The following is an 18,686-nucleotide window of genomic DNA, read 5'->3' as shown; positions in this document are numbered from 1 at the left end:
AGAATACATTATACAATAAACTTGATTTGTAACAATAATTAGGATGCAACATGAGTCTTGCTGTCTTAGTTGATAACTGCCATGTATACTTATTATGTAAACTCTTAGCCCCCCACCGCCCAGCCCTCCATTCCGGCATCAGCTGCTTCTTCTACCTGAGTTAGCACCCATGCACAGTTGTGCCTGCCATGGATCCCATCATTTCTCAGATTTGCTGGGACAGCCTCTTTTCTGGAAAATGGCCTTTTCATATACAATCATAGTGCTGACTTTGCAGCTAAATTCCCCGATTGTGGGAGGCTCGGCCTGTATCCGGTGCTGAGCTATCAGCTAGCCACATACAGTAGTCTGCCTATAGCAAGTCTGAACACGTGTTCCGTACCCCATTCCGATACATAGCCTAGGATACACACTTTCGGGTCTTGTGGAGTATTACTGGGTATGCTTTTGGTATGATAGCAGTCCCCTCTCTCCAGGATACAGTCAGGACCGGGCATTTCCATAGCATGTGTATCAAGTCTGCAGATGCCACATCACACCGAGGACACTCAGCATCTAATCTGTGACCAATTCAGTGTAAAAACCCTGGCGTCTTGTGCACTCTACGGATAATAAATAATTGTGAGCGCTTTCCACTGTCACTGACAGATGACACAGGCAGCGCCTCTAATATATCAGCCCATTGCTCTGTCGTGAGTTCACCCACATCTGTCTCCCATTTATGCCTTCTAGTCAGTGGGTGAGATTCTAGGTATTTATCTCGTATCAATCGATGCGTTAGAGATATCATCCCCCTTCTTCCCCCCTGAAACAATCCGATGCAACGCTGCGTCTCTTTGTGCCATTACGCTACCATTCCTAATCATCGCATTATATGCTTGACGCAATAGCAGATATTGATAAAAGCGCCCGTGAGGGATGCCATATATTCCTTGAATACTGGTGAAGGATCTGAACACTCCACCCTCCAGGAGGTGACCCATTCTTATCACCCCTCTGTCCTTCCACTCATCAAATCCTGACAATGATTGGATTCGGCCATATTGGGGTATATTCCGTGATTCCGGTGATTCTGTCTTATAGGAATCTCTGATCACACTGTTTTCGCTTCCAGTCCCTCCAGTAGCATCATTAGGTCTCTACCTTTCAGGTGGTTTCTATATATCTGACCAGTCATGTCTGAGGTTTCTAATTCTAGCCGTCCTTTGTAGTGCTGGCCTCGAGCTGCAAGGTAGTACACCCAGGGATTAGGAACTGCTAGGCCTCCCTCAGCTTTATAGTATTGTAGTGTCTCGAGCTTTATTCTAGCCTCTCCCCTACGCCATATTATGTCTCTAAATATCGAGTCAATGCTTTTGAACCTGTCCATTGGCAGCCAGACCAGGGCTTTGTGTAGAATGTACAAAAGCTGCGGCATCAAAACCATGTTGAGTAGGTTCGTTCCACCCACGACTGATAGATGTAATTTGCACCAAGCCTTGCCTTTATTACGAACGTTCCTTATGTGGTAAGGTGAGCAGAAATGGTAAAGTCCTGGAAGGGTGTATATCCCACCCAGCTTCCTCAACTGGGTGAGGTAAATAAAATCCAGACGGTTAAAATGGTCTCCTCAATGTGTAGGTTGCTGAGACAGTTTTGTTAAGTTTATGGGCTGGATTTTATTGGACTGGGAGAAGGTAGGATTGGTAGAGGGACCTCCCCCGTCCACCCCATTCCGGGACAGGTTTTCCCCTAGCCTGAGGGATCCCAGCTGAAGCCAGCTGGGATCATCAAGGGGAGATAAAGCACCGTCCAGGCTGTCAGTCTGAGGAGAGGAATGCCTGGAGAAAGCCTGGGAAGCTGGCTGCCCCGCTGGCTAGAGAAGCCGAGTCCTCAGTGTGACCAGTGTGCAGTAGGTGAGCTAGGATCTTCACTGTATTAGCCAGAGCCCAGACGGGCAGGGGTTTATTTTAGTTTGGTTTATGTTTTGTGGTGCTGGACCTTCACCCTACCCAGTGAATTATAACTGCGGTGCCTGTATTGCCGGAGTGTGATGAATAAAGCAGCATTTGGACTTTAACCCTGTGGTCTGCAAGAGAATCTGTCATCGCCGCCCAGCCTGAGAGTGTAACCCCTTACACTTAACAGTGGGGTACGATTTAGGCTTCATGCACACGACCGTTGTGTGCATCCGTGGCCGTTGTGCCGTTTTTTTTCGCGGACCCATTGACTTTCAATGGGTCCATGGAAAAATCTGAAGATTGGCATCCGTGTCCGTGATCCGTGGCCGTAGGTTACTTTCATACAGACGGATCCGAAGATCCGTCTGCATAAAAGCTTTTTCAGATTTAAGTTTTCACTTCGTGAAAACTCATATCCGACAGTATATTCTAACACAGGCGTTCCCAAAGTGATGGGGACGCTTCTAGTTAGAATACACTACAAACTGTGTACAAGACTGCCCCCTGCTGCCTGGCAGCACCCGATCTCTTACAGGGGGCCGTGATCAGCACAATTAACCCTTTCAGGTGCGGCACCTGAAGGGGTTAATTGTACTATCATATCTCCCTGTAAGAGGTCAGGGCTGCCAGGCAGCAAGGGGCAGACCCCCCCCCCTCCCCAGTTTGAATATCATTGGTGTCCAGTGCGGGCCCCCCCCCCCTCACTCTAGTGTAATAATTAGTTGGTGGCACAGTGTGCGCCCCCGCTCCCCCTTCCTCCCTCTATTGTGATAATTCGTTGGTGGCACAGTGTGCGCCCCCCCCTTCCTCCCTCTATTGTGATAATTCGTTGATGGCACAGTGTGCGCCCCCCCCCCTTCCTCCCTCTATTGTGATAATTCGTTGGTGGCACAGTGTGCGCCCCCCCCCCTTCCTCCCTCTATTGTAATAATTCGTTGGTGGCACAGTGTGCACCCCCCATCGGCCCCCCCTCCCTCTATAGCATTAACAACATTGGTGGCCAGTGTGCGGCCTCCCATCCCCCCCCCCTCCCGATCATTGGTGGCAGCAGAGTTCCGATCCCAGTTTAATCGCTGGGGCTTCCGATCGGTAACCATGGCAACCAGGACGCTACTGCAGTCCTGGTTGCCATGGTTACTTAGCAATAGTACAATAGTAGAAGATTCATACTTACCTGTTGGCAGCAGCGATGTCTGTGTCCGGCCGGGAGCTCCACCTACTGGTAAGTGACAGGTCTGTGCGGCGCATTACTAAATGATCTGTCACTTACCAGTAGGTGGAGCTCCCGGCCGGTCACGAACATCGCAGCAGCCAGCAGGTAAGTATGAATCTTCTACTATTGTAGTATTGCTAAGTAACCATGGCAACCAGGGCTGCAGTAGCTTCCTGGTTGCCATGGTTAAACTGGGACTCCGATCGGAACTCCGCTGCCACCAATGATCGGGAGGGGGGGGGGGGATGGGAGGCCGCACACTGGCCACCAATGTTGTTAATGCTATAGAGGGAGGGGGGGCCGATGGGGGGCGCACACTGTGCCACCAACGAATTATCACAATAGAGGGAGGAAGGGGGGGGCGGGGGGGCGCACACTGTGCCACCAACGAATTATCACAATAGAGGGAGGGAGGAAGGGGGGGGCGCACACTGTGCCACCAACTAATTATCACAATAGAGGGAGGAAGAGGGGGCGGGGGACGCACACTGTGCCACCAACAAATTATCACAATAGAGGGAGGAAGGGGGGGGGCTAAGTGGGCGGGGGGGTGCACACTGTGCCACCAACCTATTATTACAATAGAGGGAGGGGGGGGGCACCGCACTGGCCACCAATGATATTCAAACTGGGGAGGGGGGGGTCTGCCCCCTGCTGCCTGGCAGCCCTGATCTCTTACAGGTGGATATGATAGTACAATTAACCCCTTCAGGTGCGGCAGAGATCAGGGCTGCCAGGCAGCAGGGGGCAGTCATGTACACAGTTTGTAGTGTATTCTAACTAGAAGCGTCCCCATCACCATGGGAACGCCTCTGTGTTAGGCCTCATGCACACGACAGTTGTGTGCATCCGTGGCCGTTTTCCGTTTTTATTCGCGGACCCATTGACTTTCAATGGGTCCATGGAAAAATTGGAAAATGCACCGTTTTGCAGCCGAGTATCACGATCGGCGTGACTATCACATACGTGACACAGAGGGAGGGAAAGAGGAAGGCCCTGCCCAAGTGAGAAGGAAGGTGGTGACCCCTGACTCACCTTGCGGCTGGCACCTGGCTGCCCTGACGTCCCTAGACGGGTTCCTCACCCGTACGCCGATCACGTGCCTAAAACCCTGGCTTTCCCTAAGATGAGCCCTAGATAGTGAACAGGGCGGTGGGAACACTAGTCCGCACCACTAGCTCTAAAGGAAAACACCAAGGGGAGGACAGACAATACAGACTCAACATATAATCCCAGGTGGGCGACAACAGGAGACAACAAAAAGCCCAACAGGGATCCGGAGGGTAGCACTCTGGAACAACAACCAGGATTCACAGCTCCAGTGGGTCAGTATAGAAGTCCAGGCAGGAAGCTCTATAACTGGCAACTAGAGAAGTGTGAGAGAAGAATATAAGGAGGTTGGGAGTGGCAGACAAGAAACAGCTGAGGAGGAGAAGCTACGGATCCCTTAATGAGACAAAAAGGATAGCAAGGCAAACACAGAAAACAATCACTAAGAAACAACGTGACCTTTAGACATAGAGCGCGCAGCCACCCGCTGCGACTTCCTGACCCCGGGTATAACGGAGTCAGACGTGGCTCTTGACACCCTCGTGACAGTACCCCCCCTTTCACGAGGGGCCTCCGGACACTCAGGACCAGGTCTCTCAGGATGAGAGGCATGGAAAGCCTGAATTAACCTGTTGGCGTTTACCTCTGACGCTGGAACCCACATTCTTTCCTCGGGACCGTAACCCCTCCAATGCACCAGATACTGAAGAGAGCGGCGGACCCGACGAGAATCAACAATTCTGGATATTTGAAACTCCAGATTACCATCCACAATAACAGGAGGAGGTGGCAGCGGTGATGGTTCTAGAGGTGGAACATACTTCTTGAGTAACGACTTATGGAAGACGTTATGGATCTTAAAAGTCTGAGGTAGCTCCAGGCGAAAAGCCACAGGGTTAATGACGGCTACTATTTTATAAGGACCAATGAACCTAGGGCCCAGTTTCCAAGAGGGAACCTTCAACTTAATATTCCTAGTAGACAACCACACAGTCATTCACTCCTAGGTCCGGACCTGGCGACCGTTTCTTATCGGCCATGCATTTATATTTACCACTCATATTTTTCAAGTTAGCTTGCACCTTCTGCCATACCGATGAAAGAGATGAAGAAAACCGTTCCTCTTCGGGAACCCCAGAAGACCCCCCCCTCTTTGAAAGTACAAAATTGGGGATGAAAACCGTATGCACCAAGAAATGGTGACTTGCCAGTGGATTCCTGACAGCGATTATTTATGGCAAACTCGGCTAACGGTAAATATGATGACCACACCTCTTGGTTTTCAGACACAAAACACCTTAAATATGTTTCTAGGTTTTGGTTGGTACGCTCAGTCTGTCCATTCGACTGAGGATGGAAAGCTGAGGAAAAGAACAAGTGTACCCCCAAACGGGAACAAAAATCTTTCCAAAACTTAGAAATAAACTGGGTTCCCCAATCCGAAACCACATCGGAAGGGACCCCGTGAAGCTTCACGATTTCACTGATAAACACCTGAGCAAGAGTCTTAGCATTAGGAAGTGCGGGTAGCGCAATAAAGTGTACCATTTTGCTAAACCTGTCTACTACTACCAAGATAACTGTTTTACCCGCAGACAACGGTAAGTCAGTGATGAAATCCATTGACAGATGTGTCCATGGCCTATTGGGGATGAAAAGTGGCAATAAAGACCCTGCTGGACGTGTATGAGAGACTTTCGCGCGTGCACAAGTAGAACAAGTAGACACGAAATCCATTACATCCTGACGCAACCTTGGCCACCAAAAACGACGAGACAATAGCTCCAAGGTTGCTTTACTACCCGGGTGCCCAGCAAGTGCCGAATTATGATGTTCCTTTAATAATTCAAGACGCAGGTTTAACGGTACAAACAATTTCTCTGAGGGGCAAGAGGCCGGGGCGTCCCCCTGGGCCTCTAACACCTTTCCCTCTAGAACAGAGTGTACAGCAGAGACAACCACTCCTCTTTGTAAAATAGGTACCGGATCACTAACATTACCCCCTCCAGGGAAACTACGAGATAATGCGTCTGCCTTGGTATTTTTTGCCCCAGGACGATAGGTGATTACAAAGTTAAATCTGGTAAAGAATAGCGACCACCTAGCTTGTCTAGGGGTGAGACGCTTAGCCGATTCTAGGTACAGAAGGTTTTTGTGATCCGTAATCACCGTGACGGGGTGGATTGCTCCCTCTAAGAAGTGACGCCACTCTTCAAACGCCAGTTTAATCGCCAACAGTTCCCTATTTCCAATATCATAGTTCTTTTCTGCTGTAGATAACTTTTTGGAAAAGAAAGCGCAAGGACGCCATTTGCCAGGAGACGGACCCTGAGACAATACAGCCCCCACTCCCACCTCTGACGCATCTACTTCAACAATAAAAGGCTGGGAGACATCAGGTTGAATTATAACAGGTGCCGAGGTAAATCTCTCTTTTAGAGAGGAAAATGCAATTTTAGCGGCGTCAGACCATTTAGAAAAATCAGTCCCCTTCCTAGTCATGTCAGTAAGGGGTTTAACGATCACAGAATAATTTTTAATGAACTTTCTATAGAAATTTGCGAAACCCAAAAACCGTTGTAGTGCTTTAAGGTTCTCAGGAAGATCCCAATCTAAAATTGCCTGGACCTTCCTAGGATCCATACGGAAACCTGAAGCAGATAATAGATATCCCAGGAACTGTATTTCCTGAACGGCGAAGACACATTTTTCAATTTTCGCATATAATTTATTCGTCCGTAGGACCTGCAGTACTTGCCTGACATGTACTTCATGTGTTTTCAGATCAGCCGAATAAATTAAGATATCATCTAGGTATATCACCACAAACCTGCCGATGAGATGACTAAAAATATCGTTAACGAAATGTTGGAAGACAGCAGGGGCATTGGTCAGACCGAAAGGCATGACTAAATTTTCATAATGCCCCTCAGGGGTGTTAAAATCTGTCTTCCACTCATCCCCTTCCTTGATACGAATCAGATTGTAGGCCCCCCTAAGATCAAGTTTGGAGAACCACCTAGCACCCGCAATCTGATTAAAAAGGTCAGGAATGAGAGGAAGAGGGTATGGGTCTCGGATGGTTATCCGGTTTAGCTCACGGAAATCTAGGCAAGGACGCAGGCCCCCATCTTTCTTTTTAACAAAGAAAAACCCTGCAGCCACGGGTGAAGAAGAGGGTCTGATGTGTCCCTTAGCCATTCTCTCGGAGATATAATCTTTCATGGCTTGTCTCTCGGGACCCGAAAGATTATACAACCTGGACTTGGGTAATTTTGCATCGGGAATCAGGTTAACCGGGCAATCATAAGGACGATGAGGTGGTAGCTTCTGACAACCCTTTTCAGAAAAAACGTCCTCAAAGTCCGAAATAAATGTAGGTAGGGAAGCTATGGAGGCGATTAAGCAATTATTATTTAAGCAATTCTCTCTGCAATGCTCACTCCACTCCAATATCTCCCTGGCCTGCCAATCCACCACTGGATTGTGCGCTACCAACCAGGGAAGACCCAATACCACAGGAGAGGGAAGGCCCTCCAGAACGTAACATGAAAGACACTCATTATGGTGGTCCCCTACCCGAAGGTGTAAGTTATGGACAATGTGAGTGAGGTTTCTCTGAGACAGAGGAGCAGAATCAATAGCGAATATGGGAATAGGTCTCTGCAGCGTACAGAGAGACAAACCCATAGTGCGGGCAAAATGGGCATCTATCAAATTTACCCCTGCTCCACTGTCTAGAAAAAAAGAAATAGACTCCGTCTTAACACCAAAAACAATAACCGCTGGCAACACAAATTGAGATATTCGTATGGAGGAAACGTATACCCCCCGGCTGACATCCTCCGCACAGCCTGGGGTTAGTAGTTCCGACGGTCTTTTGTTTTTGAGAAAGGAGGGACAGACATTAATGAAATGACCCCTCCCCCCACAGAAAAAACAAGCCCCCCACCTACGGCGAACCTCAGGAGGACGGACCTGACGAGTAGTTCCTCCTAGCTGCATAGGCTCGTCTAGGTCCGTACAGACTAACTGCTGCTTGGGAGGGGTTACCGATTGCTCAGGAATTTTCGATCTCTCCCTAAGACGTCTATCTATTCTGATAGAGAGGGACATAACAGCATCAAGGGAAAGGGGGGTCTCATACAGCGCCAGCGCATCCTTAACCCTTTCAGATAACCCAGAGCAGAACTGACTCCTGAGAGCCGGGTCGTTCCACTGAGTATCCGTAGCCCACCTACGGAACTCTGAGCAATATTCCTCTGCTGGCCGATCTCCCTGTAGGAGTCTCCGTAACTTCGACTCAGCCAGGGCGACTCGGTCAGGGTCATCATATATGAGACCCAAAGCCCCAAAAAATCCCTCCACTGACCGGAGAGCCTGGGAACCAGGGGGTAACGAGAACGCCCAGGATTGCGGGTCCCCCTGAAGCAGGGAAATAACAATCCCCACCCGCTGTTCTTCCTTACCTGAGGAGTAAGGGCGCAGCTTAAAATATAATTTGCAGGCCTCACGGAACGTCACAAATTTGTCCCTTCCCCCAGAAAATCTGTCAGGAAGAACAACCTTGGGTTCTGTAACAACCTGGTTACCCATAGCAACCGCTGGGCTTGCGGTCTGCTGCATTTGCTGCTGTTGTTGGAGGACAGACGCCTTCAATCCTGCCACCTCCAAAGACAGGCCTTGAAGCTGTTTTGCCAAATCAGCAATAGGATCCATATTGGATTCTAAGTAGAGAGAAAAAATGTATTTATTTATTTATTTTTTTCTCCCAAAAAATAAGAGCCAGTTATAATATCACGATCGGCGTGACTATCACATACGTGACACAGAGGGAGGGAAAGAGGAAGGCCCTGCCCAAGTGAGAGGGAAGGTGGTGACCCCTGACTCACCTTGCGGCTGGCACCTGGCTGCCCTGACGTCCCTAGACGGGTTCCTCACCCGTACGCCGATCACGTGCCTAAAACCCTGGCTTTCCCTAAGATGAGCCCTAGATAGTGAACAGGGCGGTGGGAACACTAGTCCGCACCACTAGCTCTAAAGGAAAACACCAAGGGGAGGACAGACAATACAGACTCAACATATAATCCCAGGTGGACGACAACAGGAGACAACAAAAAGCCCAACAGGGATCCGGAGGGAAGCACTCTGGAACAACAACCAGGATTCACAGCTCCAGTGGGTCAGTATAGAAGTCCAGGCAGGAAGCTCTATAACTGGCAACTAGAGAAGTGTGAGAGGAGAATATAAGGAGGTTGGGAGTGGCAGACAAGAAACAGCTGAGGAGAAGGAGCTACGGATCACTGAGTGAGACAAAAAGGATTGCAAGGCAAACACAGAAAACAATCACTAAGAAACAACGTGACCTTTAGACATAGAGCGCGCAGCCACCCGCTGCGACTTCCTGACCCCGGGTATAACGGAGTCAGACGTGGCTCTTGACACCCTCGTGACACCGAGACTGTGATCCGTGTTTCCTGTCCGTCAAAAAAATAAGACCTGTCCTATTTTTTTGACAAGATTGGCATCCGTGTCCGTGATCCGTGGCCGTAGGTTACTTTCATACAGACGGATCCGAAGATCCCTCTGCATAAAAGCTTTTTCAGAGGTGAGTTTTCACTTTGTGAAAACTCAGATCCGACAGTATATTCTAACACAGAGGCGTTCCCATGGTGATGGGGACGCTTCAGGTTAGAATATACTGAAAAACTGTGTACATGACTGCCCCCTGCTGCCTGGCAGGTGCTGCCAGGCAGCAGGAGGCAGACCCCCCCTGTTTTTAACTCATTGGTGGCCAGTGCGGCCGCCCCCCCTCCCTCCCCTGTAGTTAACTCATTGGTGGCCAGTGGGCCCCCCTCCCTCCCCTGTAGTTAATTTGTTGGTAGCCAGTGCAGCCGGCCCCCCTCCCTCCCCTGTAGTTAACTTGTTGGTAGCCAGCCCCCCCTCCCTCCCCTGTAGTTAACTCATTGGTGGCCAGTGGGCCCCCCCTCCCTCCCCTGTAGTTAACTCATTGGTGGCCAGTGGGCCCCCCTCCCTCCCCTGTAGTTAACTCATTGGTGGCCAGTGCAGCCGGCCCCCCTCCCTCCCCTGTAGTTAACTTGTTGGTAGCCAGTGCAGCCGGCCCCCCTCCCTCCCCTGTAGTTAACTTGTTGGTAGCCAGCCCCCCCTTCCTCCCCTGTAGTTAACTACAGGGGAGGGAGGGGGGCCCACTGGCCACCAATGAGTTAACTACAGGGGAGGGAGGGGGGGCCCACTGGACACCAATGAGTTACCTACAGGGGAGGGAGGGGGGGCTGGCTACCAACAAGTTAACTACAGGGGAGGGAGGGGGGGCCCACTGGCCACCAATGAGTTAACTACAGGGGAGGGAGGGGGGCCCACTGGCCACCAATGAGTTAATTACAGGGGAGGGATGGGGAGCCCACTGGCCACCAATGAGTTAACTACAGGGGAGGGAGGGGGGGGCGGCCGCACTGGCCACCAATGAGTTAAAAACGGGGGGGGGGGGGCAGTCATGTACACGGTTTTTCAGTATAATCTATCCTGAAGCGTCCCCATCACCGAATATACTGTCGGATCTGAGTTTCACGATCTAGCTCATATCCGACAGTATATTCTAACATAGAGGCGTTCCCATGGTGACCGGGACGCTTCAAGTTAAAATATACCATCGGATTGGAGAAAACTCAGATGGTATAAAAGGGACTCCAGACTTTACATTGAAAGTCAATGGGGACGGATCCGTTTGCAATGGCACCATATTGTGTCAACGTCAAACGGATCCGTCCCCATTGACTTGCATTGTAATTCAGGACGGATCCGTTTGGCTCCGCACGGCCAGGCGGACACCAAAACGACTTTTTTTTCATGTCCGTGAATCCTCCAAAAATCAAGGAAGACCCACAGATGAAAAAACGGTCACGGATCACGGACCTACGGACTCCGTTTTTGCGGACCGTGAAAAAGTACTGCCGTGTGCATGAGGCCTTAGTTACGTGTTGTCGCACAGCAGGACCCCTTAATGTTCTCTCACATATATATTATTCTTCTTATAGCCAAATTTGCCACCCGAACTCCTCCCACAGTTTTTACACTACATAGACAAAAATTTACCAAAACGTGCAGATTGTTCCCGATCGGATTGCTATTACTTTGTGGAACGTTTCGCCGGATGGTTCACGGAATATCGTGGTTCTTGTGGCGAACGTTGTCCCATAGTAATGAATGGCAAAGCTAGAGTGGGAGCTGCAAAAGCTGAAAAATCCGGACACGACTTCTAACCGGCCACCACTCCCTCACTGTCAGGCCACCTACACAAATCTCATATCAGACCGTTCAGCTACCCCTGCTGCCACTAACAATGTCCACGGCTAAGCAATCCACGGTTTTCCCATTCACTTTGACAGGGAAAATTTTCAAATTGCTCCCAGTCGCACAGATTTAAAACTAAAGTCACCAAACTTGGGTCACTTAGTCATGGGGTCCGACCCTTAGGTGCACCCACCCCGACCCTTAGGTGCACTAACCCTAGTCATTAGGTGCACCCACCCCAACGATTAGGTGCACCCACCCGACTGTTAGGTGCAACCACCCCAACGATTAGGTGCACCCACCCCGACCCTTAGTTGCACCCACTCCGACCCTTAGGTGCACTAACCCTAGTCATTAGGTGCACCCACCCCAACGATTAGGTGCACCCACCCCGACTGTTAGGTGCAACCACCCCAACGATTAGGTGCACCCACCCCGACCCTTAGGTGCACCCACTCCAACCCTTAGGTGCACCCACTCCAACCCTTAGGTGCAACCACCCCAACGATTAGGTGCACCCACCCCGACCCTTAGGTGCAACCACCCTGACTTTTAGGTACAACGACCCCGACTTTTACGTGCAACCACCCGACCCTTAGGTGCAACCACCCCGACTTTTAGGTGCACCCACTCCGACCCTTAGGTGCAACCACTCCGACCCTTAGGTGCAACCACCCCAACGATTAGGTGCACCCACTCTGACCCTTAGGTGCAACCACCCCAACGATTAGGTGCACCCACCCCGACCCTTAGGTGCAACCACCCCGACTTTTAGGTGCAACCACCCGACCCTTAGGTGCAACCACCCCGACCCTTAGGTGCAACCACCATGACTTTTAGGTGCAACCACCACGACCCTTAGGTGCAACCACCCCAACGATTAGGTGCACCCACCCCAACGATTAGGTGCAACCACCCCGACTTTTAGGTGCAACCACCCGACCCTTAGGTGCACCCACTCCGACCCTTAGGTGCAACCACCCCGACTTTTAGGTGCAACCACCCGACCCTTAGGTGCAACCACCCCGACTCTTAGGTGCAACCACCCTGACTTTTAGGTGCAACCACCCCGACCCTTAGGTGCAACCACCCCGACCCTTAGGTGCAACCACCCCAACGATTAGGTGCAACCACCCCGACTTTTAGGTGCAACCACCCGACCCTTAGGTGCACCCACTCCGACCCTTAGGTGCAACCACCCCAACGATTAGGTGCACCCACCCCGACCCTTAGGTGCAACCACCCCGACCCTTAGGTGCAGCCACCCCGACCCTTAGGTGCACCCACCCCGACCCTTAGGTGCAACCACCTCACTTTTTAGGTGCAACGACCCCAACTTTTAGGTGCAACCACCCCGACTTTTAGGTGCATCCACCCCGACCCTTAGGTGCACCCATTCCGACCCTTAGGTGCAACCACTCCGACCCTTAGGTGCAACCACCCCAACGATTAGGTGCACCCACTCTGACCCTTAGGTGCACCCACTCTGACCCTTAGGTGCACCCACCCCAACGATTAGGTGCACCGACCCTTAGGTGCAACCACCGTGACTTTTAGGTGCAACCACCACGACCCTTAGGTGCAACCACCCCAACGATCAGGTGCACCCACCCCGACCCTTAGGTGCAACGACCCCGACTTTTAGGTGCAACCACCCCGACTTTTAGGTGCAACCACCCCGACCCTTTGGTGCAACCACCCCGACCCTTTGGTGCAACCACCCCGACCCATAGGTGCAACCACCCCAACGATTAGGTGCACCCACCCCGACCCTTAGGTGCAACCACCCCGACTTTTATGTGCAACGACCCCGACCCTTCGGTGCAACCACCCCGACCCTTAGGTGCAACCACCCCAACGATTAAGTGCACCCACCCCGACCCTTAGGTGCAACCACCCCGACTTTTAGGTGCAACCATCCCGACCCTTAGGTGCACCCACTCCGACCCTTAGGTGCAACCACTCCGACCCTTAGGTGCAACCACCCCAACGATTAGGTGTACCCACCCCGACCCTTAGGTGCACCCACTCCGACCCTTAGGTGCAACCACACCTACGATTAGGTGCACCCACCCCGACCCTTAGGTGCAACCACCCCGACTTTTAGGTGCAACCACCCCGACTTTTAGGTGCAACCACCCCGACCCTTAGGTGCAACCACCCCAACGATTAGGTGTACCCACCCCGACCCTTAGGTGCACCCACCCTGACCCTTAGGTGCACCCACCCCGACCCTTAGGTGCACCCACTCCGACCCTTAGGTGCAACCACTCCGACCCTTAGGTGCACCCACTCCGACCCTTAGGTGCAACCACCCCGACTTTTAGGTGCAACCTTTTCACAGTTACTCCAGCCAATCCAACCACACAACAGTTACTCAGGCCACTCCACCCAGTTACTCCGCCCACTCCAGTACAAAGGCAGACCATTTTGTCACTTCAAGTTCAGAAGGGCCTTTGTAGCCACATAAGAATGGCTGGACAGTCCCCTGGACATGACCAACACCATCTGTAAGCCACGTTGCTTTTTCAAAAATTGATGCACCACTTAATTTATGATGTGTGCCATGCAGGGAACATGTGTTATTTCCCCCAAATTAGGGATCGACCGATTATCGGTTTTACCAATATTATCGGCCGATATTCAGGATTTTGACCGCTATCGGCATCTATTCTGCCGATATTCCGATAGCGTATGGGGAACACAGATCGCGCTGCTATCAGCGCTCTCCGTGTTCCCCTTAGCAGCACAGGGGAGAAGGAAGCAGTGTCTCCTCCCCCTGTGCTGCCGCTGCCGCCAATGAAAGGACAGGGGACAAGAGAAGGGGAGGGGCTGTGGCCACTGCGCCACCAATGAAGCTTAATCTCTCATTTATTCATATACAGGAGGCGGGAGCTCCAGGATCACATAGCCGGCTCCCGACCTCTATGACAAGTAGCTGCGATCTGCGGTAGTTAACCCCTCAGGTGCCGCGGATTGCAGCTACTGCTCATAGAGGTCGGGAGCCGGCTATGTGATCCTGCAGCTCCCGCCTCCTGTATATGAATAAATGAGAGATTAAGCTTCATTGGTGGCGCAAAGCACAGGGCAGCAGGGACAGTGTGAGCTCCTATTCACCCTGATAGATCTCTATCAGGGTGAATAGGACAAGGGTTCTAGTCCCTAAGGAGGTTAAAAGTTAGAAAAAAAAAAGTTACAAAAATAAAACACCAAAATATTAAGTATAAATGAAAAAGAAAGATTTACAAAAAAGAATAAACTACACATTAACAATAAACATTAATTTTCAGCAGATTTGTGTAGGAATTTTTATTTCCCAGAATATTTATTATTATTATCGGCTATCGGCCTGAAAGTTCACAAATTATCGGTATCGGCCCTAAAAAATCTATATCGGTCGATCCCTACCCCAAATGAAGTGCAGCCACAATGTTCCTGCCATTGTCACCAACCACATTGTCAAGTTGTAGATGGAGGAGAGAAATCCAGAAGGAAACTTGATGCTTGATGCAGATTACCAACTGATCTATGAAGCTTCTCTCGCCCAAGTCCATCAGCTTTAAAGAGGACCTTTAATGGTTTTTTTTTAGTTTAGATAAATACCTTTCCTTGCGGGGTACCCCCGCTGATGCTGCCACCCTGTCTGTTTTGTTCAAATGCCGCACGCCCCTCTGTGCCCCCTGCAGTTTTTCCACTCAGTATGTTAATACTCACATCTGTACAGGGAGGAGGAGACGCCAGGGTTTCTCAATGGGAGTCTCCTTCTCCGTGGCTGTGACGCTCTCCGCTGTGATTGGATCGTGGCACAGCCAGGGAGAAGGAGACGAACATTGAGAAACCCTGGCGTCTCCTCCTCCCTGTACCGACGCTGAGTAGTAACATACTGAGCGGAAAAACTGCAAGGGGCACAGAGGGGCGTAGGAGCGGCATTGAAAAAAACAGGCAGGGTGGCAGCATCAGCGGGGGCACCCCGCAAGGAAAGGTATTTATCTAAACTAAAAACAAACAAACCATGAAACAACGTGGCAATTCTTCAGTTTGCACATATAAAAGGAGGGAGTAGAAGTGGAAGCAGCAATGTGCTCTGTTTTTGTAGGGGATAGGAGGATGTCCATTGAGGAGGACATGGATAAGCACCTGGTGTAGGGTACCAGATAATCAGCAATTGCAAGCTGCAGCGTGGTGGCCAAGACCATACAGCGGTCTAAGAAGACCGGTTCCACTCAGAACAGGCCTCGTCATGGTCGACCAAGGAAGTAGAGTGCACATGCTCAGCTCCATATCCAGATGGTGTCTTTTAGAATAGACGTATGTCGTCATGGAGGAGTGGAAGAGGAATCAAGTGGCAACCTGTGAAGCGCTAGTGAACTCCATGCCCAAGAGAGGTAAATAATGGTGGCCACACAGAATATTGACACTTTGGCCACAATTTGGCCATTCTCACCTAGGGGTGTACTCATGTTTGTTGCCAGCGGTTAGACATTAGTGGCTGTGTGTAGAGTTATTTTGAGGGCACACCAAATTTACACTGTTATACAAGCTGCACACTGACTACTTTACATTGTCTCAAAGTGTCAGATCTTCAGGGCTGTCCCATGAAAAGATAGAATAAAATATTCACAAAAATGTGAGCGGTGGACTCACTTTTGGGAGATACTGTAGGTACCAGCAACAGATGTTGATGAATTGCTTGCCCAAATGTATTGGCAGAACATTCCTCAATCATTAGTAACCTCATTGGTAGGATGCCAAGGCGTGTAAGTGAATGTACTTATCCACGTGGCTCTCATACTCAATACTGAATAAAGCGAGATGTTTTGCATAATTTGTTTCCGTTTTTTTAAATAATTTGCAAATCATTAAAGGGGTTCTCCAAGATTTTCCTCAGCATAGGTCTTCAATATGAGATCAGCAGAGGTGCGGTCCCTGCACCCCCACCGATCAGCTGTCTGAGGCAGCCTCAGTGCTCACCGGAGCTCCAGTTAATAGAAAGCCTCCTCACAGCTTACCAACCGTCTGCTGAATAGTAGCTGTGCTTGGCATTGCAGCTCAGGCCCATTCACTGGAATAGGACTAATCTGTGCCTAGGCCATATGACCGATGAACGTCACATTGCATGGCCAGGAAGAGGCCTAAGAGCGCGCAGAGCCCTGTGTCCTCGCCATACATCTGACCGACAAGGCTGCCGGGAGTTGACTCCGCCGCCGATCTGATACTAATGACCTCTCCTGAGCATGGACTATATACATCATATACATACTGTATATCCCTATAACGCTGTCACATTTCCATCCATATTTAATTTAAACTTTAGCTGAATCGGTGAATATAACGCTGAAAAAACTGACAGAAGATAAAACCTAAAAATGTAACATAAAATTGCATCATCCAGTGAAGGAGTAGAATCTGTGAGTCTTCTCTGCGTTACTTAGTGGTCACTACTCACCTGGGCGATTATCTGTAGGAATGTCCTCTGTACTCTGCTCATCACCCCTCACATATGTCTCTGTAGGATTCATATTGTTCAGATCTTCACCCGGATTGACAAGCTGTGAAAGAAATATTGTAGAAGCCATCAGATGGTTGGAGAAGTCGTGAAGAAGGTTTTATATGACCTGAAAAGATGACCATAAATGACCGGACAGCAGGAGTTATCTGGCCCAGATCTGCAGGTCTCCTGTATACCGTGAGGAGCAGAAGTATTTGAGCACCTGCGATTTAGTTCTCCTTATTAGAAATGATGGAGGGTCGGACATTCACATTGTAGGTGCATTCCCACTCTGAGAGACAGAATCAAAAATAAAGAAATCAGGAAATCACATTGTGTGGTTTTTAAAGGGCTTCTGTCACCCCCAAAACTTTTATTTTTGGGCATATTAAAATCCTTATTGGACGACTACTCCCTATATAGGGCTCTTACCTTGTTCTGTGGCTTGGTTTCACTAAAAATCTATCTTTTAAAATATGCAAATGACTTCACTACCAGCAAGTAGGGCGTCTACTTTCTAGTAGCCGCCGCATCCTCCTTTCAAAAAAACGCCCCCTCCTCCTGCTGATTGACAGGGCCAGCGAGCGCTCTCCTCCTCCGACTGGCCCTGTCTGCAATTCAAATCCCGCGCCTGCACCTCATTCGGCGCAGGCGCTCTGAGAGAAGGACGCTCGCTTCCTCAGCACTCCCTCAGTGCACCTGCGCCGATGACGTAACCTCTAAACCCGAAAGAGAAGACGTCATCGGCGCAGGCACACTGAGGAAGCGAGCGTCCTTCTCTCAGAGCGCCTGCACGGAATGAGGTGCAGGCGCGGGATTTGAATTGCAGACAGGGCCAGTCGGAGGAGGAGAGCGCTCGCTGGCCCTGGGAATCAGCAGGAGGAGGGGGCGGCTACTAGAAAATAGACGCCCTACTTGCTGGTAGTGAAGTCATTTCCATATTTTAAAGGATAGATTTTTAGTGAAACCAAGCCACAGAACAAGGTAAGAGCCCTATATAGGGAGTAGTCGTCCAATAAGGATTTTAACCACCTCCCAACCGCATAACGCACGGATGCGTCCGGGAGGTGGTTGATTTACTCCTCCTGGACGCATCCGTGCGCCATCTCGCGAGACGCGAGATTTCGGTCACAGCCGGCCCGCGCATGCGCATCGCGGGCCGGCAAAAGTTCAAGGAGCATTTCGTCAGCAACCTGCCAGCCAATGATCGCGGCTGGCAGGCTGCTGATTTTTTTAAAAACCAATCAGAAGCCACATAGCAGATCATATTAGTAAATATGATGTGTTATATGGCTGCCTGCTCCTCTGCTGGTCCTTTTCGTCGGTTGGATCCAGCAGAGGAGCAGGCTTCACAGTGAGTACACCAAACACCACATACTAGCCCCAGATCACCCCCCTGAACCCCAATTAACCCTTTGATCACCCCTGTCAATCACTAGTGAAAGGAAAAAAGTGATCAGTGCAAACTGTCCCTTTTTTTTTTCACTGGTATTGACCGTTAGGTTTTAGGTATAGTTTAGGCCCCTTGGTTAGGTAGTTTAGGGATCGGTTAGTGCCCAGCCCACCGCACCGCAGTCCGTTATTCGCTGATTAGCGTATCGCTAATCAGCATTTGTACTTTTATAGTATCTGGAAGTGATCAAAACTGATCACGGTCAGATCTATAATTGTATTAGTGTCACTT

Source organism: Bufo gargarizans, chromosome 6 (assembly GCF_014858855.1).
Source record: "Bufo gargarizans isolate SCDJY-AF-19 chromosome 6, ASM1485885v1, whole genome shotgun sequence".
Classification (NCBI taxonomy): domain Eukaryota; kingdom Metazoa; phylum Chordata; class Amphibia; order Anura; family Bufonidae; genus Bufo; species Bufo gargarizans.
This window is presented reverse-complemented; position numbering follows the sequence as displayed.